We start from the raw sequence: 24,274 nt of genomic DNA on the forward strand, positions 1-24,274 counted from the left end.
CCAAAACCAGTAAGTGTATGGTGCTGTTAACTGAGATTAATCAGCGAATCCTCGGGCAGTCTGACTAAGTATCGAAAAGACAACGTGGCCTCGTCTACCAACGGGGTGGCCCAGGGGTAAAAGACGTCACTCCTTAATAGGGCAACAAGCGGCTACCATTTTCGTTGGTGGAGAATCATAACTTGTCAATTCAGCTGATGGGGCAAAGCTGTGACAAAGAAGGAAGGAATAGGCAATCCATTCAGCAACAAAAAACAAAACTTGTTGAAGGACCTCTGTAGTTTTGCAATCATCTATGGAGAAAAACAGAGTTAAACATTTCGACTCTGGTGACCCTACTTCATGTCCTGTACTCTAAATCCCTGTACTGTCTCGCCACATTTGTCCAAAGGCCTGTGGTTCTGTTTGGTCACATGAAAGGCCTCATGAGAAACGAAGGAAATTGAGTAAACGCCGTCTTCAAATATAGGGTCAAGTAATGGGAAAGAGAGGGAATGCTCAACAGGCTAATTGGTGTGGCCTCCGTGAACTACATCACAGGAGGAGAAAATAGTGTGAATCCTTCATTGACAATGATGATTATCCGAGAAAAGCTTGTTCCTGAATGTAAATTGTGTCCATTATTTGTTATCTACTCAGCTAATGTGAAGTACGTTTCTGATTGGTCTTGTACAAATGATCAAAAGCGTGCACAACTCTCACATTTTGTACGATTATGCACTGCGTAGTTCCGTCTCAGATTAAATACGAAGGTTCAGAGTGCCGTTTGTAGCTGACACAAAAGACAATGATTTCAGGCTTCTCGATATTCTGCAGTAAAATGAAGGAAATTTCTGTTCATTCAGAACTGAATGTCAAACAGTTCAGCACAGTCTGTGACTTGAATGAGAATTTGGTGTTGCAGTTATTAACATGCGCTTGCTGCTAAGACGGTTATAGTTGCTTCAGAATCTTGTTTAAAAAATACCTCTTGTTGAACCACAGCAACCCTATTAACTCTCTCTCCACTAATCCAGGCAGAGATCTGCGGTCGATTCCGAACAGCTGATATAGTTCCTTCCCTGAAGGACATTAATATAACGTTAATGTAGTGTTAAGATTTGCCAGTTTATCTCCAGAAATCATAAAATTCATTCAACTCAATTTACTTTTGTGTTTTCGTCAGACCTGTGCCATTCAATTCTTAAAACGTAGTAAAACTCATTTCTGAGTTGGAGGCGTAGGCAGATCAGGGTTGATGCAGTAAAGTGTGTGGTAATGCACTTTTGTTACAACAATACTTTAGATGCAATAAACGGGAGTACAATTTTAAAGATGGTGCAAGAGCAGAAACATGTGGATATATATATCCACAAGAACCTGGAGGCAATGTTGAAATTGTACAAGACACCTGTACGACCTCAGCAGGAGTGTTGCGTTGTTGGGGACATTTGATGATTACTTGCACAGAAATTATGTTTAGAGATATGTGGTAAAGGCAACCGAATGGCAACAGAGTTTTGAATTGGTACAGGCGTGATGGTCCAAATGGTCTCTTTCTGTGCTGAAATTACTATTATTCTGTGAAATTAATCTGGTGGTTATACTTTGGTTTGCGTTGGAATAGAACCTCCACACAGTTTGATGGAGCATAAGGAGTGAAATGTACTGAAACTGGTGGAAGAGTTAAAAAGAGATTTAGAGTCCTGAAGATGTTCAGAAAGGAACACTTGAATTTGGAACACTTGAGAATACTTTGGTCTTCTTGTTCACATTGGTGTGGTCAACAGCTGAAAAATTGAAATTATTGCAGGTAGTATGTCAATTGTAAAAAAAAGTAATGATCGGGAAGAAAGTGTTGTTGGACGGTGAGGTAGATTGCATTATACAAGATAATGAACCCTGTCATGCAACTTATGATTTGAAGTGAGAATTTAGTGCGACAAAATAACAGCAAAATAAGTGAAAAAGTGAAACGGCCCATTCTGATTTTAGATAAAATAAGAGGGTGTGTGAGGTATAACTCCTGAATGAGCAGAGAGCAGCTGTGGCTGCTGTGTCCAAAGCCTTGGACTCTGCTGAACGAACATAGCTCAGAGTCCTGCTGCCTCTGCTTTGCCTCGCATATATGGTAAAGGAGTGTTCACGTCTGAGGTGGCAGGAGATAGAACCAGAGGACAGGCAGAGTCATGGATTTAATGGAACGCTGAATATATGTTCGTACCTGTGTGTGTCTCTTCTGAGTGTTTCGGGTTCCTTTAACAATCAAAAGATGGCAGCTTAGGTGAATTGGTCATGCTAACTTGACCATAGTTTTCAAGGATGAGAAAGTTAGATGCATTTGTTCAGTGGAATGTCGAGAAAAATGATAGAGGAATGAGTCTGAGTAGAATTATACTCCCTACAGTGCGGAAATAGTCCCTTTGGTCCAACAAGCCCACACGGATCCTCCTACCACTAACTCACTGAGACCCATTTTTCTGCCATATATTCACTCCTGACTAATGCACGCAACCTACATATCGTTGAAAACTACGGGCAATTTAGCATGGAAAAATCATCCGACTTGCTCATCTTCATCTTGTGGGAGGAAACCCACGCTGAGACGGGGTTAATATGCCAACTCCACACAGGCAGGTCCCCAAGGCTGTAATCGAAACGAGGTCCTTGAAGTTGTGACGCAGTCGTGCTAACTGCTGAGCTACCGTAATGCAATGCGCGATGCAGAATGGAAGGTTAGTGTGAACTTGTTGCGCATAATGGCCTGTTTTCACATTGTTATGATTCTACGATTATATGAAAAGGTCCAATTTAATCACAGTGTGTACTGGATATGATTAACAGCAAATTCGAACTCCCTCTGCCAGAGGGAGACCATTCAAAGAGCACTTAAAACAGAAGAACAAGGATCAGAAGTAGAGAATCTGGCCGCTCGAGCCTGGCTCCCCGTTTAATAAGATCATTGCTGATCTTGGAATTGCTTCAGCTCCACTTACCCGACCTCTCACCGTAACACTTAATTATTTTATTGTTCAAATATATACCTACCATAGTCTTACAAACACTTACTAAAGTAGTATCAATTACTTTACTGGACGGGGAATTCTATAGATTTCCATATCGTAGAGATGACAGGCTTAAAAAGGCTTGATACAATGCATTTAAAACAAAGTGGATTTATTTGACTGTCATGTGGAACGGTAATCCCTTTCACAGCACTGGAGTTCATTACCTTCAGCAAAAACACACCCAAATGAACATCGTTTGGTCATCAATCAAAAACAATTCACCTTTTTGACACAGCAGCACAGCAGGTGGGACTTAAAACCAGACCTTCTGGTGGAGACTTCGGGTAACATGAAGCAGGGAGGTGTTCAGATTAAAACCCAATATCTGCCATCACTCATGATCCTGCTGGCGTTTCAGGAGATGGGATTTCACAGTAAAGTCATTGGCACACAGTGCAGGAGTCTCGTCTCTCCCCAGTGTAAGATCGCTGGTGTACAGAGAGTTGGGTTTACCACTTAAAACAGCCCCACAGTGAGAGCGTCCCTACGGTCTCTCATCAGTGTGAAAACATTGATGCATCACCAGATTCAGACAGATGTTATGGCACTTCCCATATTCTGGACATTGAAAATGTCTCTCCTCTGTGTTAATCTGTTGCTGTTTCAACAGGTTGGATTTCTGAGAGAATGGCTTCCCACACTTAGTGCAGGCCTACGCTCTCTCCCCAGTGTGAGAGCTGATGTATAGTGATTTAGGATGACCACACACGAGCCCACTCCCAAGCTGAGAGGAACTGAACAGTCTCTGATGAATGAGAATACGTTGATGTGATGTCAGGGTCTAAAACGTTTATAGTGCTTGGTTTAAAATATCGGTCCACTGCATAAATTTCCTGGTGTTTGAGCAGGATCGATTTCCAAAAATAATCCCTTCCCACACAGGGAGCAGGTGAATGGTGTCTCCCCCGTGTGAGTCCGCTGGTGATTGCGAAGGTCACATGATTTTCTGAACTCAGCTCTACCATGCGAGCGATTGAAGGATATCTCCTCACTGTGAAGATGCTGATGCAGTATCAGTGCCCCAGATAAGCACATCCTGCATTCTGGTTATTTTAAAGCTCTACCATCTGTGAGAACTTTCTTGTAATTATGCAGTGTAGTGGACGGATAAAATCATTTCCCATACTCAGAACAGACGAAGGTTCTCTCCCCAGTGTCCTAGCATTTATGTTCTTGCAGGGCAGATGATCTGTTGAAGCATTGTCCGCACATTCAACGCGTGTAATGTTTCTCCCCATTACGAATGTGCTTTTTTTCCTTCCATTCTCAAAATTCAATGATATTCAGACATTAATCAACTGAGCAACTCTGTCAGATCCTGGAATAATGTTTGGTTTCAAGTGTCAGCACTGCAAATCTTCCGCTTCTGATGTCCAGTGAAATTAGTTGAAAGAAAAATAAAAGTGAGAACCCACCAAAAAAAGACAAAGACGATAAAATGAAAACGCAGACGGCAACAAAACAAGCTATCGCGTCTGCTCTCAACATTGAATGCTATCAGAGCTGATGAGGTATTCCTCAGATTCACTTTCTTGTCTTATCCCCTATCTCCTGCTTCGCTTATTGATTAAAATCTTTTTATATCAGCCTTGGATACACTGAACAGCCAATCTCGGCAGTGCTCTTCAGTTAAAAAAAATCCACGGATTCAGTTCACTTCAGTGCACGAGAAGGGATTCTTTCCACATTAGACAAAAATTTGTGATTCCTTACTCTGACATTTTGTGCTTTTGTCATCGACTCTTAAACAAGTTGAATAAGTTATTCTGAAACTTCCTATTAATCCTCTCCTAATCTAATCTATTTCAGTGATTCTTCGCTCATCGCTCATTCTTCTCAACTCCAATGAGTACAGGATCAGTCGGTTCAGTGTCATTTCCCGAAAAAATCCCCCTCGCCCGATATCACTCATGTTAAAATTCTTTGTCTGCCTTTCCTGAAATGGGGGACAAACACTGTTTAGAATTCTATTTGTGTCTGACTCGTATCATGTATAGTTTTGATAATACATCCACATCCTCTTTAAAGGAAGGTCAACATACCATTTCTTTTTCTGATTACCTGTTGAACCTGGATGCCAGCTTTCATCTGACAAGGGCAAGGACCCATAATTCTCGGTGTGCAGCAGTGGTTTTCCCAATTCAATAATATTCAGCCTTCCTAGCCTTCCTGCCAAAATGCATAAATCTCATTTTGTTTCCTGACTGTACATTCCTGTGAGTTTTTGTCCACTCATCCTGTTGCTATCATTCTGCAAGTCTGTTTTGACATCTATTTTGTATCATCTCCAAACGACAGTCCATTTGTTTCCATCATCCGCTTGATCAGTACACCAAGTCAATAATTATGGCCCAAATATTCATTATTCTGGGGCTCCACAAGTTACAATTTGCCATCTTGAAAATGGACTCTTGATCTCTACTCTCTGCCATAAATTAATATAATAATCATTGCTCAATAAACGTGAGTAATACATAGCCCAAACAGTGTGGGTTCATGGATCTTATCTGAAGTGGCTTCATTTTAAACACCGCAATGAACACCAGTTGGAAATCCAAAAGTATTTGATCTGTTGGTTTCCACGTATTCTATCTTGCTTGTTAGTCCTGAAAACATTTGAACAATTTGGCTCAGTGCTCACGACTACTGTATTATAGCTTGGTGAGCACGGTGACTCAGTGCTCAATACTACTATCTTGTAGCATGAGCGACTCGACTTCAATTTTTGCCTGGTGTGACTGTTTGTGCGGAGTTTGTGCATTCTTCCTGTGTCAGCGGTGGTTTTCTCTTCGTGCTCTGGTTTCCTCCCACAATCCAAAAGATGTGCAGGTTAGTTGAATTTGTCATTCTGAATTGCCTGCAGTGCGTTCGTCAATGGTAATTAGATGGTAGGTGAATGGATATGGGTGGTTTACTCTTCGGAGGAACAGTGTTGACTTGTGGGGCCGAATGGCCTGTTTCCATACTGTAGCGAATTTAGTCAAAAAAATGACAGCCATGCTGACTCTTTTTTGATTCTGTAATGTGTTTCAAAATGCTCTGTCATTCTCACTTGAACATTTTCCAGATGACAGAGTTGGTTGTAAAACTGAACAGAATTTGTGCGGCTGAGCACTCACAAACGTTGACCATGAAAACTACCGATTATCATAAAAAAAACACGAATGGTTCACAAATATCTTTCAGAGAGGGAACATGCCAGCCCGTCTGGTCAGAGTGACTCTGGTCTCCATGGGATGGTGGAGGTAGTTGGGGGTGTCAGAGAGAAAAAAACGAGGTGAAGAGGTGGTGAATGGAAGGGGTAATATCAACAAACAGGTAAACAATTACTTCATTAAAAACCTCCAAGCTCAGACCCTGACACCATAATGAATGATCTGAGAAGCGGGCGGGCGTGACCATCAATAACTCGCAACTTCTTCTCAGTAACAATGCCCCAACATCCAAAGGTCCATGAATAGATACTACCAACAATTAAATCTGGAACGTAGGAGCACATTCTGTGCAGGAGAAGTATTTGGAATTATCTCTTCACGAAAAGAGTGGTAAAGGTTTGGACCTCTTTTCCAAAAATGGAAGATGATGCTTAATCACTGGTTGTTTGTTTTAAATCTAAGATCGATAAATGTTTGTGAAGCAAAGATATTCAGGGAAATGGGACAAAGGTACAGTTATAGAGGTAAGCCTTTGGAACCTCCAGACTGAAAAACATTTAAACACTTCTGATCCAAATCCCATGTTCAAACTCGCTGTAATCATCAGCACATCCAACACTCCACTGCCCGTATGCTCACTCTCATGGAGTGTTGTTCTCCTCACCCTGAGCTCACTGAACTGATGAGCTTGTCCGTTGAAAAAAATAACATTTTAAGATAACTTCTGTCCTTGTTTCAACTTGAGCAGTTAAGTGACTGTCTCCTGTTCCTCTGTCCCAGACTCGAGCAGTTGAATGACTGCCTCCTGTTCCTGTGTCCCAGTCTCGAGCAATTGAGTGACTGCTTCCTATTCCTGTGCCCCAGTCTCGAGCATTTGAGTGACTGCCTGCTGTCCCAAAGTCACAGTCTCAAGCAGTTGAATGACATCCTCCTGTTCGTGTGGCCCAGACTCGAGCAGTTGATTTACTGCCTTCTGTCCCTGAGTCCCAGGCTCTAGCAGGTGAGTGAATGCATCCTGTTCCTGTGTCTCAGTCTCGAGCAGTTGAGTGTCTGCCTCCTGTCCCTGAGTCCCAGTCTCAAGCAGTTGAGTGAATGCCTCCTGTCCTGTGTCTCTGTCTCGAGTAGTTGTGTGACTGCCTCTTGTTCCTGCGTCCAGTCTCGAGCAGTTGAATGACACCCTCCTGTTCCTGTGTCCCAGTCTCGAGCAGTTGAGTGACTGCCTCCTGTCCCTGTGTCCCTGTCTCGAGCAGTTGACTGCGTGCCTCCTGTTCCTCTGTCCCAATCTCGAGCAGTTGAGTGCCTGCCTCTGTTCCTGTGTCCCAGTCTCGAGCGGTTGACTGCATGCCTCCTGTTCCTGTATCCAAGTATCGAGCAGTTGAGTGACGGCCACCTGTTCCTCTGTCCCATTATTGAGCAGTTAAGTGACTGTCTCCTGTTCCTCTGTCCCAGTCTCGAGCAGTTGAGTGAGGGCCTCCTGTTCCTCTGTCCCATTATTGAGCAGTTAAGTGACTGCCTCCTGTTCCTGTGTCCCAGTCTCGAAAGGTTGAGTGACTGGTTCCTGTTCCTGTGTCCCCGACTCGAGCAGTTGAGTGACTGCTTCCTGTTCCTGTGTGCCAGTTTCGAGCAGTTGAGTGACTGACTCCTGTCCCTGAGTCCCAGTCTCAAACAGTTGAGTGTCTGCCTCCTGTCCTCTGTCTCTGTCTCGAGTAGTTGTGTGACTGCCTCTTGTTCCTGTGTCCCAGTCTCGAGCAGCTGAGTGACTTCCTCCTGTTCCTGTGTCCCAGTCTCGAGCAATTGAGTGACGGCTTCCTATTCCTGTGCCCCAGTCTCGAGCATTTGAGTGACTGCCTGCTGTCCCAAAGTCACAGTCTCAAGCAGTTGAATGACACCCTCCTGTTCCTGTGGCCCAGACTCGAGCAGTTGATTTACTGCCTTCTGTCCCTGAGTCCCAGGCTCTAACAGGTGAGTGAATGCCTCCTGTTCCGGTGTCTCAGTCTCGAGCAGTTGAGTGTCTGCCTCCTGTCCCTGAGTCCCAGTCTCAAGCAGTTGAGTGAATGCCTCCTGTCCTGTGTCTCTGTCTCGAGTAGTTGTGTGACTGCCTCTTGCTCCTGCGTCCAGTCTCGAGCAGTTGAATAACACCCTCCTGTTCCTGTGTCCCAGTCTCGAGCAGTTGAGTGACTGCCTCCTGTCCCTGTATCCCTGTCTCGTGCAGTTGACTGCATGCCTCCTGTTCCTCTGTCCCAGTCTCGAGCGGTTGAGTGCCTGCCTCTGTTCCTGTGTCCCAGTCTCGAGCGGTTGACTGCATGCCTCCTGTTCCTGTATCCAAGTATCGAGCAGTTGAGTGACGGCCTCCTGTTCCTCTGCCCCATTATTGAGCAGTTAAGTGACTGTCTCCTGTTCGCTCTGTCCCAGTCTCGAGCAGTTGAGTGAGGGCCTCCTGTTCCTCTGTCCCATTATTGAGCAGTTAAGTGACTGCCTCCTGTTCCTGTGTCCCAGTCTCGAAAAGTTGAGTGACTGCCTCCTGTTCCTGTGTCCAGTCTCCAGCAGTTGAGTGACTGCTTCCTGTTCCTGTGTCCCAGTTTCGAGCAGTTGAGTGACTGACTCCTGTTCCTGTGTCCAGTCTCTAGCAATTGAGTGACTGCTTCCTATTCCTGTGCCCCAGTCTCGAGCAGTTGAGTGACTGCCTCCTGTCCCTGAGTCCCAGTCTCAAGCAGTTGAGTGTCTGCCTCCTGTCCTCTGTCTCTGTCTCGAGTAGTTGTGTGACTGCCTCTTGTTCCTGTGTCCCAGTCTCGAGCAGCTGAGTGACTGCCTCCTGTTCCTGTGTCCCAGTCTCGAGCAGTTGAGTGACTGCCTCCTGTCCCTGTGTCCCAGTCTCGAGCAGTTGAATGACTGCCTCCTGTTCCTGTGTCCCAGTCTCGAGCAATTGAGTGACTGCTTCCTATTCCTGTGCCCCAGTCTCGAGCATTTGAGTGACTGCCTGCTGTCCCAAAGTCACAGTCTCAAGCAGTTGAATGACATCCTCCTGTTCGTGTGGCCCAGACTCGAGCAGTTGATTTACTGCCTTCTGTCCCTGAGTCCCAGGCTCTAGCAGGTGAGTGAATGCATCCTGTTCCTGTGTCTCAGTCTCGAGCAGTTGAGTGTCTGCCTCCTGTCCCTGAGTCCCAGTCTCAAGCAGTTGAGTGAATGCCTCCTGTCCTGTGTCTCTGTCTCGAGTAGTTGTGTGACTGCCTCTTGTTCCTGCGTCCAGTCTCGAGCAGTTGAATGACACCCTCCTGTTCCTGTGTCCCAGTCTCGAGCAGTTGAGTGACTGCCTCCTGTCCCTGTGTCCCTGTCTCGAGCAGTTGACTGCGTGCCTCCTGTTCCTCTGTCCCAATCTCGAGCAGTTGAGTGCCTGCCTCTGTTCCTGTGTCCCAGTCTCGAGCGGTTGACTGCATGCCTCCTGTTCCTGTATCCAAGTATCGAGCAGTTGAGTGACGGCCACCTGTTCCTCTGTCCCATTATTGAGCAGTTAAGTGACTGTCTCCTGTTCCTCTGTCCCAGTCTCGAGCAGTTGAGTGACGGCCTCCTGTTCCTCTGTCCCATTATTGAGCAGTTAAGTGACTGCCTCCTGTTCCTGTGTCCCAGTCTCGAAAGGTTGAGTGACTGGTTCCTGTTCCTGTGTCCCCGACTCGAGCAGTTGAGTGACTGCTTCCTGTTCCTGTGTGCCAGTTTCGAGCAGTTGAGTGACTGACTCCTGTCCCTGAGTCCCAGTCTCAAACAGTTGAGTGTCTGCCTCCTGTCCTCTGTCTCTATCTCGAGTAGTTGTGTGACTGCCTCTTGTTCCTGTGTCCCAGTCTCGAGCAGCTGAGTGACTTCCTCCTGTTCCTGTGTCCCAGTCTCGAGCAATTGAGTGACTGCTTCCTATTCCTGTGCCCCAGTCTCGAGCATTTGAGTGACTGCCTGCTGTCCCAAAGTCACAGTCTCAAGCAGTTGAATGACACCCTCCTGTTCCTGTGGCCCACACTCGAGCAGTTGATTTACTGCCTTCTGTCCCTGAGTCCCAGGCTCTAACAGGTGAGTGAATGCCTCCTGTTCCGGTGTCTCAGTCTCGAGCAGTTGAGTGTCTGCCTCCTGTCCCTGAGTCCCAGTCTCAAGCAGTTGAGTGAATGCCTCCTGTCCTGTGTCTCTGTCTCGAGTAGTTGTGTGACTGCCTCTTGTTCCTGCGTCCAGTCTCGAGCAGTTGAATAACACCCTCCTGTTCCTGTGTCCCAGTCTCGAGCAGTTGAGTGACTGCCTCCTGTCCCTGTATCCCTGTCTCGTGCAGTTGACTGCATGCCTCCTGTTCCTCTGTCCCAGTCTCGAGCGGTTGAGTGCCTGCCTCTGTTCCTGTGTCCCAGTCTCGAGCGGTTGACTGCATGCCTCCTGTTCCTGTATCCAAGTATCGAGCAGTTGAGTGACGGCCTCCTGTTCCTCTGCCCCATTATTGAGCAGTTAAGTGACTGTCTCCTGTTCGCTCTGTCCCAGTCTCGAGCAGTTGAGTGAGGGCCTCCTGTTCCTCTGTCCCATTATTGAGCAGTTAAGTGACTGCCTCCTGTTCCTGTGTCCCAGTCTCGAAAAGTTGAGTGACTGCCTCCTGTTCCTGTGTCCAGTCTCCAGCAGTTGAGTGACTGCTTCCTGTTCCTGTGTCCCAGTTTCGAGCAGTTGAGTGACTGACTCCTGTTCCTGTGTCCAGTCTCTAGCAATTGAGTGACTGCTTCCTATTCCTGTGCCCCAGTCTCGAGCAGTTGAGTGACTGCCTCCTGTCCCTGAGTCCCAGTCTCAAGCAGTTGAGTGTCTGCCTCCTGTCCTCTGTCTCTGTCTCGAGTAGTTGTGTGACTGCCTCTTGTTCCTGTGTCCCAGTCTCGAGCAGCTGAGTGACTGCCTCCTGTTCCTGTGTCCCAGTCTCGAGCAGTTGAGTGACTGCCTCCTGTCCCTGTGTCCCAGTCTCGAGCAGTTGAATGACTGCCTCCTGTTCCTGTGTCCCAGTCTCGAGCAATTGAGTGACTGCTTCCTATTCCTGTGCCCCAGTCTCGAGCATTTGAGTGACTGCCTGCTGTCCCAAAGTCACAGTCTCAAGCAGTTGAATGACATCCTCCTGTTCGTGTGGCCCAGACTCGAGCAGTTGATTTACTGCCTTCTGTCCCTGAGTCCCAGGCTCTAGCAGGTGAGTGAATGCATCCTGTTCCTGTGTCTCAGTCTCGAGCAGTTGAGTGTCTGCCTCCTGTCCCTGAGTCCCAGTCTCAAGCAGTTGAGTGAATGCCTCCTGTCCTGTGTCTCTGTCTCGAGTAGTTGTGTGACTGCCTCTTGTTCCTGCGTCCAGTCTCGAGCAGTTGAATGACACCCTCCTGTTCCTGTGTCCCAGTCTCGAGCAGTTGAGTGACTGCCTCCTGTCCCTGTGTCCCTGTCTCGAGCAGTTGACTGCGTGCCTCCTGTTCCTCTGTCCCAATCTCGAGCAGTTGAGTGCCTGCCTCTGTTCCTGTGTCCCAGTCTCGAGCGGTTGACTGCATGCCTCCTGTTCCTGTATCCAAGTATCGAGCAGTTGAGTGACGGCCACCTGTTCCTCTGTCCCATTATTGAGCAGTTAAGTGACTGTCTCCTGTTCCTCTGTCCCAGTCTCGAGCAGTTGAGTGACGGCCTCCTGTTCCTCTGTCCCATTATTGAGCAGTTAAGTGACTGCCTCCTGTTCCTGTGTCCCAGTCTCGAACAGTTGAGTGATTGCTTCCTGTTCCTGTGTCCCCGACTCGAGCAGTTGGGTGACTGCTTCCTGTTCCTGTGTCCCAATTTCGAGCAGTTGATTGACTGCCTCCTGTTCCTGTGTCCAGTCTCCAGCAGTTGAGTGACTGCTTCCTATTCCTGTGCGCCAGTCTCGAACAGTTGAGTGATTGCTTCCTGTTCCTGTGTCCCCGAATCGAGCAGTTGGGTGACTGCTTCCTGTTCCTGTGTCCCAATTTCGAGCAGTTGAGTGACTGCCTCCTGTTCCTGTGTCCAGTCTCCAGCAGTTGAGTGACTGCTTCCTATTCCTGTGCTCCAGTCTCGAGCAGTTGAGTGACTGCTCCCTGTCCCTGAGTCCCAGTCTCAAGCAGTTGAGTGTCTGCCTCCTGTCCTGTGTCTCTGTCTCGAGTAGTTGTGTGACTGCCTCTTGTTCCTGCGTCCAGTCTCGAGCAGTTGAATGACACCCTCCTGCTCCTGTGTCCCAGTGTCGAGCAGCTGAGTGACTGCCTCCTGTTCCTCTGTCCCAGTCTTGAGCAGTTGAATGACTGCCTCCTGTTCCTGTGTCCCACTCTCGAGCAGTTGAGTGACTGCCTGCTGTCCCAAAGTCACAGTCTCAAGCAGTTGAATGACACCCTCCTGTTCCTGTGGCCCAGACTCGAGCAGTTGATTTACTGCCTTCTGTCCCTGAGTCCCAGGCTCTAGCAGGTGAGTGAATGCCTCCTGTTCCTGTGTCTCAGTCTCGAGCAGTTGAGTGAGTGCCTCCGGTCTCTGAGTACCAGTCTCGAACAGATAAATGACACCCTCCTGTTCCTGTGTCCCAGTCTTCAGCAGTTGAGTGAATGCCTCCTGTCCTGTGTCTCTGTTTCGAGTAGTTATGTGACTGCCTCTTGTTCCTGCGTCCAGTCTCGAGCAGTTGAATGACACGCTCCTGTTCCTGTGTCCCAGTCTCGAGCAGCTGAGTGACTGCCTCCTGTTCATGTGTCCCAGTCTCGAGCAGTTGAGTGACTGCCTCCTGTCCCTGTGTCCCCTGTCTCGAGCAGTTGAGTGACTGCTTCCTGTTCCTGTGTCCTAATCTCGAGCAGTTGAGTGACTGCTTCCTGTTCCTGTGTCCCAGTCTCGAGCGGTTAATTGACTCCCTCCTGTCCCTGTGTCCCTGTCTCGAGCAGTTGAGTGACTGCCTCCTGTTCCTGTGACCCAGTCTCGAGCGGTTGAGTGCCTGCCTCTGTTCCTGTGTCCCAGTGTCGAGCGGTTGACTGCATGCCTCCTGTTCCTGTATCCAAGTATCGAGCAGTTGAGTGACGGCCTCCTGTTCCTCTGTACCATTATTGAGCAGTTAAGTGACTGTCTCCTGTTCCTCTGTCCCAGTCTCGAGCAGTTGAGTGACGGCCTCCTGTTCCTCTGTCCCATTATTGAGCAGTTAAGTGACTGCCTCCTGTTCCTGTGTCCCAGTCTCGAAAAGTTGAGTGACTGCTTCCTGTTCCTGTGTCCCCGACTCGAGCAGTTGAGTGACTGCCTCCTGTCCCTGAGTCCCAGTCTCAAGCAGTTGAGTGTGTGCCTCCTGTCATCTGTCTCTGTCTCGAGTAGTATTCTGACTGCCTCTTGTTCCTGTGTCCCAGTCTCGAGCAGCTGAGTGACTGCCTCCTGTTCCTGTGTCCCAGTCTCGAGCAGTTGAGTGACTGCCTCCTGTCCCTGTGTCCCAGTCTCGAGCAGTTGAATGACTGCCTCCTGTTCCTGTGTCCCAGTCTCGAGCAATTGAGTGACTGCTTCCTATTCCTGTGCCCCAGTCTCGAGCAATTGAGTGACTGCTTCCTATTCCTGTGTCCCAGTGTCGAGCGGTTGACTGCATGCCTCCTGTTCCTGTATCCAAGTATCGAGCAGTTGAGTGACGGCCTCCTGTTCCTCTGTCCCATTATTGAGCAGTTAAGTGACTGTCTCCTGTTCCTCTGTCCCAGTCTCGAGCAGTTGAGTGACGGCCTCCTGTTCCTCTGTCCCATTATTGAGCAGTTAAGTGACTGACTCATGTTCCTGTGTCCAGTCTCTAAAAGTTGAGTGACTGCTTCCTGTTCCTGTGTCCCCGACTCGAGCAGTTGAGTGACTGCCTCCTGTCCCTGAGTCCCAGTCTCAAGCAGTTGAGTGTCTGCCTCCTGTCCTCTGTCTCTGTCTCGAGTAGTTGTGTGACTGCCTCTTGTTCCTGTGTCCCAGTCTCGAGCAGCTGAGTGACTGCCTCCTGTTCCTGTGTCCCAGTCTCGAGCAGTTGAGTGACTGCCTCCTGTCCCTGTGTCCCAGTCTCGAGCAGTTGAATGACTGCCTCCTGTTCCTGTGTCCCAGTCTCGAGCAATTGAGTGACTGCCCAACAAGTTCACACCGCCCCGCCGAAGCGCAACACACCCATACCCCTACATTTACTCCTTACCTAACACTACGGGCAATTTAGCATGGCCAATTTACCTGACCTGCACATTTTTGGACTGGGGGAGGAAACCCACGCAGACACGGGGAGAATGTGCAAACTCTACACAGTCAGTCGCCTGAGCCGGGAATTGAACCCGGGTCTCTGGCGCTGTGAGCCAGCAGTGCTAACCACTGTGCCACCGTGCCGACAGAAAAGGCAAGTGAAGCAAACCAGAGGTTAGTGCTGAAGATGCCTTCGCCCTTCAGCTTGTTGAACAGTACTGGCTCACTGTGTGAATAGATTGGCGCTGTAGGGTGGATCAGCAAAGTGGCCACAAACCTTTGGGAGAAGCGCTTATCCAAGTTGGCGGTGAAAAGAGAAACGTATGTATAATCAAGAGTAGTGTAGCCAGAGAAATAGAGACGTTTCCCGGTTGCCAGAATCCAGAGACCCCATGAGTGTGATGCCTGCCTCTTGCCTGGCTCCAGGATATTCCCCTGAGCTGCAGAGGAACTTGGAGTGAGAGGGGATCGATCCAGTTGTTGATAAGGGCGGAAAGTGGAAAACGAGGGTGCAAAAGGAAATAAGCAGCTCCGAGCTAAATTATAAAACAGAACCAAAAGTTAATAACTGCTGACTGATCCATAACCAAACTGGCACAGGTTCAATAATTGGCAGCAAGGTTGAGGTGGGAAGGGTGGGTTGCATTTCATAGGATAGTAGCGTCAATACTGGGGAATGATGGAGCTGTTCCGATGGGATAGACTTCACCTGAATGATGCTAGGACACAGTCCTGAAGAAGGGTAAAATTAGGGTCTGTGAACAGGGCTTTAAACTAAATCATGGGCGTTGGTGTCAGGTACACGGAAAACTATGGGAAGGTTTCACGTGGGGGTAGAGCTCAGCACAGGCTAATATTTCCACAAGCAATAGGACAGAAAATATGAAAAGAATCAGGTATCTAATTCCTGGGACAGCGGAAAAAGGCACAATTATGAAAAGAGGGGCAGTCATCGCAGGAATGAGGGTGTTGCACCGAAATACATGCTGTAAACACAACAAGGAAAATGAGCTTCTGACACAGATTGAAATTGGCGTGTGGAATGTTGGAGGAATCATAGAGAATTGGTTCCAAGGGGATCAAAGCTGGGACCTAAATATGCAAGAGTACATATTTTATGAAAAGTCTGATAGGCAAAGGGGACGGGGTTGCCTTGTTAGAAAGAAATAAAATTAAATTGACAGCAATAAGGGAAATAGAGTCAAAGTGTAGAATGAGCCTGTGTAAAGTTAAAGAAACACGAGGGAAAAAGCACCCTGTAGGAAATCGTTTACGAACTTCTTTGAAGTCGTCAGGGAAGACAATATATCTGAAGATAATAAATTCATGTCAGAAAGACAGTACTGAAATAAGAATAGCGAAATTCTACGTGAAAATGGACCGGAAAAATCAGTTTGAAATGTGTACGAGAATGTGTTTGGAGCAGATTGTGCTCCACCTGATGCAAGAACAGTCAATTCTGTAATAAACGATGTATAATGAAGCAGACGTCATCTGGGATGTCACGATAAAGCAACCCCGAGAAGGAAATGTCCATAAACATAATAAAGATCATCCTTTTTGAAGTGGAGAGGAATGAATCAGATTTAACGGTAAAAACACTGTGGAAAGGGACCTACACAGATATGTGGATGTAGTTGGCCAAGGATGATTGTGAGGGCGAGCCTGACAGCGAGGACAGTCAATCATACATCCCTCCAGTGTGTATACAGGTCATTTGTCACTAATATGTCCATTACGACCCACCAAAGAGTAACCAAACCAGATACATTTTCCGACGCTATTACTCTACATATCCCTTGACTAATGCATCTGACCTTCACATCTGACCTGACCACGATGGAAAATTTAACATGGCTAATTTACTGAAAATCACATCTATAGATTATGGGAGGAATCCAGAACACCCAGACGCGGGGAGAATGTGCAATCTCCACCGAGACCCGACCCTGAGGCTGGAATTGAACCCGGGTCCCTGGTGCTGTGACGCAGTGGAGTACACCACTGAGTCTTCCGATCGCAACACTGGAGCGGCAATGGCAGGAGTTTCTGGGATGATTTAGGAGTTACTGCACAAATTCCTCGGAAGGAAAATGAAACTCATTAACGGGAGAATGAGCCAACCATGGCTGACAGTAGAATTCAGGGAGAGCAGGAAAGCAAAAGTAAAAGCATGCAATGTTGTGAACATTCGTGGAAGCCAGAGCACCGGGAAGCATTCAAAGATAGCAGAGTGTAACTTCCAAAAAACTGAGGTGAACAGATCAAATATGAGTAAGCTCGTAACTAATGTAAACGAAGACTGCTCGTGATTTTCTTGGATATCTCATAGGTTCCAAGGAGGCAAGAGTGGACATCAGGCAGCTGGAATCCGAGGCTGTAAAAGAAATAATGGGGAAAAATGAATGGCGGATTATTTGCCGAAGTACCTCACATCAGTTTTCACAGTGGAAGACACAAGTTACAAATCTGAAATTCAAGACAGACATGTGGCAGAAGTGACTGCACTGGCCTTCAGTAAGTTGAAGGATCTGAGAAACTGAAGGAGAATAAATAACCATGACCAGATGGAACACACGCAAGTTGAATGTAGGAAGTATCCAAGGAGATTGGAGAGGCATCGGTGGTGATTATTGGAAATCAGTAGAATCAGGGATAGTCCCGGATTGCAGGATAATGGCTCGTTCAACACTCCTTCAGAAGGTAGGGAGGCACAGGCAAAAAACTGTAGGCTGGGCGGCCGGATGCCAGTTGTTGGTAAGATTTTCGAGTCCCTTATTAAGAAAGATACAGCAGAGTCATGCAGAGGATAATCAGACAGAATCGGCACAGTTTTTCTTTTATGGGGAGTAATGCCTGACAAATGTGTTGGATTTCTTCGAGATGGTAACATACAAGTGAGACAAAGGAGAGCTCGTTGACGTGATCTATTTAGATTTCCAGAAGGCCTTTGATAAGATACCACACATCAGGCTGTAAAATAAGATAAAAACGTAGGGTTAGTGGCAAAGCAGAGGATTGGCTGCCTGGCACAGGGCGGAAGGTCAGGATAACAGGTTATTTTACAGGGTGGCTGCTGGTGATTGCCACAGGGGCCAGTGTGGGGACTATAGCTGTTCACGTTATGCATTCGTGATCCAGACAAAGGAACTAAGGGTATTATTGTCACGTTTTCAGACGAAAAATAGGTAAGTTGAGGAAGTGGGGCGAAGGCAGAAGAATTCGGACAGGCTGGCAGTATTGACAAAGTGGCAGTTGGAACACAATGTTGGAAAGTGTGGTTCATGCAGTTTGGTGGAAACAATAAAGTGGGTGATACTTTTCTGACCGGGGAAAGGTGTCAGAAATCTGAAAGGCAAACGTGTTTGGGAACAGCAGTTCCGGAATTCTGTTAAAGTTTGCATACAGACTCAGTTATTAATTCACACCGCAGATGACATTTTATCATCTATTTCATGGGAGCTATAATATACGAGCAAAGTTGGACACCTGAGCTGGTACCAGTTCTGGTCACAGTGCATTTGGAATGTTGAAAGCAGTTTTGTGCCTATTATCGAAGGAAGGATGCGATGGCTTTAGATGGATTCCCGAGGTTTATCGGAAAGGACCTACGCTGAAGGGGTTTTCATAAAAATGACAGTTGAGAAATCTGGGTCATATATTCAATTGAGTTGAGATGTAGGTAATATAAGAAGGACAGAAAGGGAAACAAAAGAGAAGGAGGAGTAGTGTTTTTGGTGACGGAAAACATTACGGCTGTAACTATAGATTTTTTTTTTAAATCAGTGAAATTATAGGTTTGAAATAAGGATGAAACAAACACTTCGATGGAATTATACTATACACCCGCACTCCCAAATAATCAAAGGAAAATGAGAGAACAAATATGCAGAGAGATGTCTGATATATGTAAGAAATAAAAATTGAAAGTGGATGGTGATTTTAATTTTCCAACCATTGACAAAGGACTGAAATCATGTTGAAGGCTTGGTCAGCGAAGAGTTTGTTAAACATGTTCACAAAACATTCAGAATCAAAATGGAAATGTTCCACGAGAGAAGAATCAAACATACCGTCTTGGGGAGTGAGGCACTACAAATGAATGAAGAGATAGTAGTGGGATACTTTGTTTTGAGTGATCATGATTCCATCAATTTGAAATGTTTTTCGAAAAGGATAAGCCCTGTATAAAAGTTCAAGTTTTTACATTGTTGTTTGGTAAATTTTAACAGGATGAGACAAGAACATTCAAAAGTTGCTTGGATTGCATTGTTCGCAGATCAACGTGCGTTTGTTAAGTGGGAAGCTTTCAAAGGTGTGATAAGCAGAAGTCAGAAGCATTATCTGACCATGGGACATTGGCGCAGAAATTAGGACATTCGGCTGATCAAGTCTGTTCCCGTATTCCGTTGTGGTCGAGTTTGTTTTAAAATCCATTCACTTGCTTTCACCCAGTCAGCTGCACTCAATGACCTTCCTCCTGGAGCCTTCTGTGTCAATGAATTCCTGGAGTGTCGATAAAATGGTTTTTGGATCGAAATATTGAAGCCCCAGATAGAGGGGACAGGCTATCCCGAATTGCATGAAGTCTAATGGCTGGGAGTGGGTTAGCTCAGTGGAGTGAAAGACTGGTTTCGGATGCAGAGCGACATCAACAGCATGTGCTTCGTTCAGGTGCCAACTGACGTAATCATCAAAGTCCCACATTCTTAATCTTGTCACTTGACTGAGGGACGGTGACCCTTAGGTTAAAGTACCATCAGTTCTCCCTCTGTCTTTCTTCCATTCATCCTCTTTTGAGAATGCAATCCATTAATCTACTGGGACTGTGGCAACTTTAATTTCAATATTTTCATGGTGTACTGAGAAGGGAATAATTGGCAATCTAGCTCTGAGAGGCCCATTGAGCAAAAGTGAAGAACTCTGAATGATGGAGAGGGACAGAACTGATTCAGAGACGAGGGATAAAAAGGTAAGATGGTTTGAGACACAATCAGGCTACAATAATTTGGTGAAAATAACTCAGAAGGATGACAGACATTTAAAAAATACTTGAAGGAACTGCAAATGCATTTCAGTTCTCTCTGGCAAAAAATAAAATGGCAAATCAAACCCTGCCATGGCCAACATGGAACATAAGCAATAGAACTGATCCCAGGAAGAGGTGAGCAAATTGGATGTAAATCAGCAGACAAGAAGACTGGGAGCAACTCAGATTTCAGCAAAAGAGGACAATGGGATTATTTAAATGAGAAACAAAAACAAAGATTAAGAGGAGGCTTGAGGGGAAAGTGCATACTAATTGTTAAAATTCGTAAAGGTAAATGAAGAGAAAGATAACGGAAAAACCGCTCACAATCAAACGGAGAAAATGGAATAAAGATATGGCACACCAATTAACAGAACATAGAACATAGAACAATACAGCACAGAACAGGCCCTTCGGCCCACGATGTTGTGCCGAACTTCTAACCTAGATTAAGCACCCATCCATGTACCTATCCAAATGCCGCTTAAAGGTCGCCAATGATTCTGACTCTACCACTCCCACGGGCAGCGCATTCCATACCCCCATCACTCTCTGGGTAAAGAACCCACCCCTGACATCTCCCCTATACATTCCATCCTTCACCTTAAATTTATGTCCCCTTGTAACACTGTTGTACCCCGGGAAAAAGTTTCTGACTGTCAACTCTATCTATTCCTCTGATCATCTTATAAACCTCTATCAAGTCACCCCTCATCCTTCGCCGTTCCAACGAGAAAAGGCCGAGAACTCTCAACCTATCCTTGTACGACCTACTCTCCATTCCAGGCAACATCCTGGTAAATATTCTCTGCACCCTCTCCAAAGCTTCCACATCTTTCCTAAAGTGAGGCGACAAGAACTGCACACAGTACTCCAACTGTGGCCTAACCAAAGTCCTGTACAGCTGCAACATCACTTCACGACACTTGAATTCAATCCCTCTGCTAATGAACGATAATACTCCATAGGCCTTCTTACAAACTCTATCCACCTGAGTGGCAACCTTCAAAGATCTATGTACATAGACCCCAAGATCCCTCTGTTCCACCACCTGACTAAGAACCCTACCATTAACCCTGTATTCCGCATTCTTATTTGTTCTTCCAAAATGGACAACCTCACTTGGCAGTGTTGAACTCCATCTGCCACTCCTCAGCCCAGCTCTGCATCATATCTAAGTCCCTCTGCAGCCGACAACAGCCCTCCTCACTGTCCACAACTCCACCTATCTTCGTATCATCTGCAAATTTACTGACCCACCCTTCGACTCCCTCATCTAAGTCATTAATAAAAATTACAAACAGCAGAGGACCCAGAACTGATCCTTGCGGAACTCCACTTGTAACTGGGCTCCAGGCTGAATATTTACCATCTACCATCACTCTCTGCCTTCGACCGATTAGCCAGTTTTCTATCCAATTGTACAAATTTCCCTCTATCCCATGCCTCCTGACTTTCCGCATAAGCCTACCATGGGGAACCTTATCAAATGCCTTATTAAAATCCATGTACACTACATCCACTGCTCTACCCTCATCCACATGCTTGGTCACCTCTTCGAAGAATTCAATAAAACTTGTAAGGCAATACCTACACTTCACAAATCCGTGCTGGCTGTCCCTAATCAAGCAGTGTCTTTCCAGATACTCGTAAATTCTATCCCTCAGTATCCTTTCCATTACTTTGCCTACCACAGAAGACTAACTGGCCTGTAATTCCCGGGGTTATCCCTATTCCCTTTTTTGAACAGGGGCACAACATTCGCTACTCTCCAGTCCCCTGGTACCACCCCCGTTGCCAGTGAAGACGAGAAGATCATTGCCAACGGTACTGCAATTTCCTCTTGCTCCCCACATAATCCTTGGATATATCCCGTCAGGCCCGGGGGACTTGTCTATCCTCAAGTTGTTCAAAATGTCCAACACATCTTCCTTCCTAACAGGTATCTCTTCTAGCTTAACAGTCCGTTTCACACTCTCCTCTTCAACAATACGGTCCCTCGTTCGTAAATACTGAAGAGAAGTACTTGTTCAAGACCTCTCCTATCTCTTCCGACTCAATACACAGTCTCCCACGACTGTCCTTGATCGGACCTACCCTCGTTCTCGTCATTCTCCGGTTTCTCACATACGCATAAAATGCCTTGGGGTTATCCTTGATTCTATCCGCCAAGGATTATTCATGCCCTCTTAGCTCTCCTAATCCCTTTCTTCAGGTCTCTTCTGGCTATCCTGTATCCCTCCACTGCTCTGTCTGAACCCTGTTTCCTCAACCTTATGTAAGCCTCCTTCTTCCTCTTTACTAGACATTCAACCTCCCTCGTCAACCAAGGCTCCCTCACACGAACATTTCTTTCCTGCCTGATCGGTACATACATATCAAGGACACGTCGTATCAGCTCTTTGAAAAAGTTCCACATTTCCACCACAGCCTATGCTCCCAACGTATGCTCCTCAAATCCTGTCTTACAGCATCGTAATTCCCCTTCCCCCAATTATAAAATCTACCTTGTTGTGCGCACCTATCTCTCTCCATAACCAAGGCTAAAGTCACAGAATTGTGGTCACCATCACCAAAATGTTCACCGACTAACAAGCCCACCACTTGTCCCGGTTCATTACCGAGTACCAAATCCAATATGGCCTCCCCTCTGGTTGGACAATCTACATACTGCGTTAGAAAAGCTTCCTGGACACACTGCTCAAACACCGCCCCATCCAAACTACTTGATCTAAACAGCTTCCAATCAATATTTGGGAAGTTGAAGTCGCCCATGACTACGACCCGGTGGCTTCTGCACCTTTCCAAAATCTGTTTCCCAATATGTTTCTCCACATCTCTGCTGCTATTGGGGGGCCTATAGTAAACACCCAACAAGGTGACTGCACCTTTCCTATTTCTGACTTCAGCCCATACTACCTCCAGAGGCAGATCCCCCTCAAACTTCCTTTCTGCAGCCGTTATACCATTTCTAATTAGCAATGCCACTCCCCCTCCTTTTTTACCATTCTCCCTAATCTTACTGAAGCATCTGTAACCAGGAACCTCCAACAGCCATTCCTGTCCCTCATCTATCCATGTTTCCGTGATGGCCACAACATCGTAGTCCCAGGTACCGATCCACGCCTTAAGTTCACCCACCTTATTTCTGATACGCCTTGCGTTGAAGTATACGCACTTGAGCCCATCTGTGTCCGCAAGTAGTCCCTGTCAGTGCTACCTTCTCCAAAGCCTCCCTACAATCTTGGGCATCCTGACCCACAGCTAGCTTACTTGCTGGACTACAAGTCCGGATCCCATCCCCCTGCCAAATTAGTTTAACCCCCCACCGCCCCCCCCCCCCCCCCCCCCGAAGCGTGCTAGCAAACCTACCCCCCCAGGGTATTGGTGCCCTTCTGGTTCAGGTGCAACCCGTCCTGTTTGTGCAGGTCCCACCTTCCCCAGAATGCAGTTCAATTGTCCAAATACCTGACGCCCTCCCTCCTACACCATCCTTGCAGCCACGTGATCAACTGCACTCTCTCCCTATTCTTTGCCTCACTGTCACGTGGCACCGGCAACAACCCAGAGATGACGACTTTGTCTGTCCTAGCTTTTAGCTTCCAGCCTAACTCCTTGAGCTCTTGAATGACCTCCCCACCCCTCTTCCTACCTATGTCGTGGTGCCAATGTGTACCACGACCTCTGGCTGCACACCCTCCCCCTTAAGGATTCTGAAGACACGGTCCGAGACGTCTCGGACCGTGGCACCCAGGAGGCAACAAACCATCCGAGACACTCGCCCATGTCCACAGAACCGCCTGTCCGTCCCTCTAACTAGAGAGTCCCCTATAACTAGCGCTCTCCTCCTCTCCCCCTTTCCCTTCTGAGTCTCAGAGCCACAGACCCCTTCACTGCAGCTTACACCTGCAAGGCTGTCCCCCCCAACAGTTTCCAAAGCTGTATACTTATTTTTTAGGGGAACGACCACAGGGGAACCCTGCACTGCCTGCTTCTTCCCCTTCCCACCTCTAACTGTTACCCAGCTACCTCTGTTCTCCGGCGTAACTATGTCCCTGTAGCTTCTATCAATCACCCTCTCAGCCTGTCAAATAATCCTCAGTTCATCCAGCTCCAGTTCCAGTTCCCTAACTCGTTCGGTGAGGATGAGGATCTGACCACATTTCCTGCCGACTTCGTCGGCAGGAGTATCGGTGGTCGCCCCTACCTCAAACATCCTGCAGGAGGAACGTTCCACCACCTGCGCTGCCATGACTGTACACTTTGTCTCCAAAAACAAGAACACTGAGTCAATAACACTGAGTCACTTACCTGTGGATTTTAAAGTTAGGTTAGAGGAGGTCCTATAAAAGTAGGACCTGGGGTCTAGAACACACCCACTCAAATACTAATCTCTTACCTTCCCGCCCAGCTATGCGCTCCAACCTCACTTCCGCTGCCCGCTACAGGTAAGTAATTTTGAAACAAACTGTCTTACCTTTGCTGTAGTCTCCCGGGTTCGCTTTTACTCGGCCGCTGCTCCCACTCAAATGACCGTTGGTGATTAAAGGGTGAGTATCTATACTCACTGTTCTCCTTCCCGGCTGCCCCTCTGTTTGCCGTCACTTCCTCTGCTGCTCCCGCTCTTTTTGTGAAGAGAGAGAAAAAAAAACACCGCTGCCCGCAACAGGTAAGTAATTTTGAAACAAACTGTCTTACCTTTGCTGTAGTCTCCCGGGTTCACTTTTACTCGGCCGCTGCTCCCACTCAATTAACTGAATATTTTAATTCTATCATCACAAGCGATAACACAAATAATATCCCTAAAAAGCCTTGTGAAAACAAGAGTGATGTATTGAAGGATGTCAGTATTTGCAGAG

The sequence above is a fragment of the Chiloscyllium punctatum genome, chromosome 17, assembly GCF_047496795.1.
Source record: "Chiloscyllium punctatum isolate Juve2018m chromosome 17, sChiPun1.3, whole genome shotgun sequence".
NCBI lineage: Eukaryota > Metazoa > Chordata > Chondrichthyes > Orectolobiformes > Hemiscylliidae > Chiloscyllium > Chiloscyllium punctatum.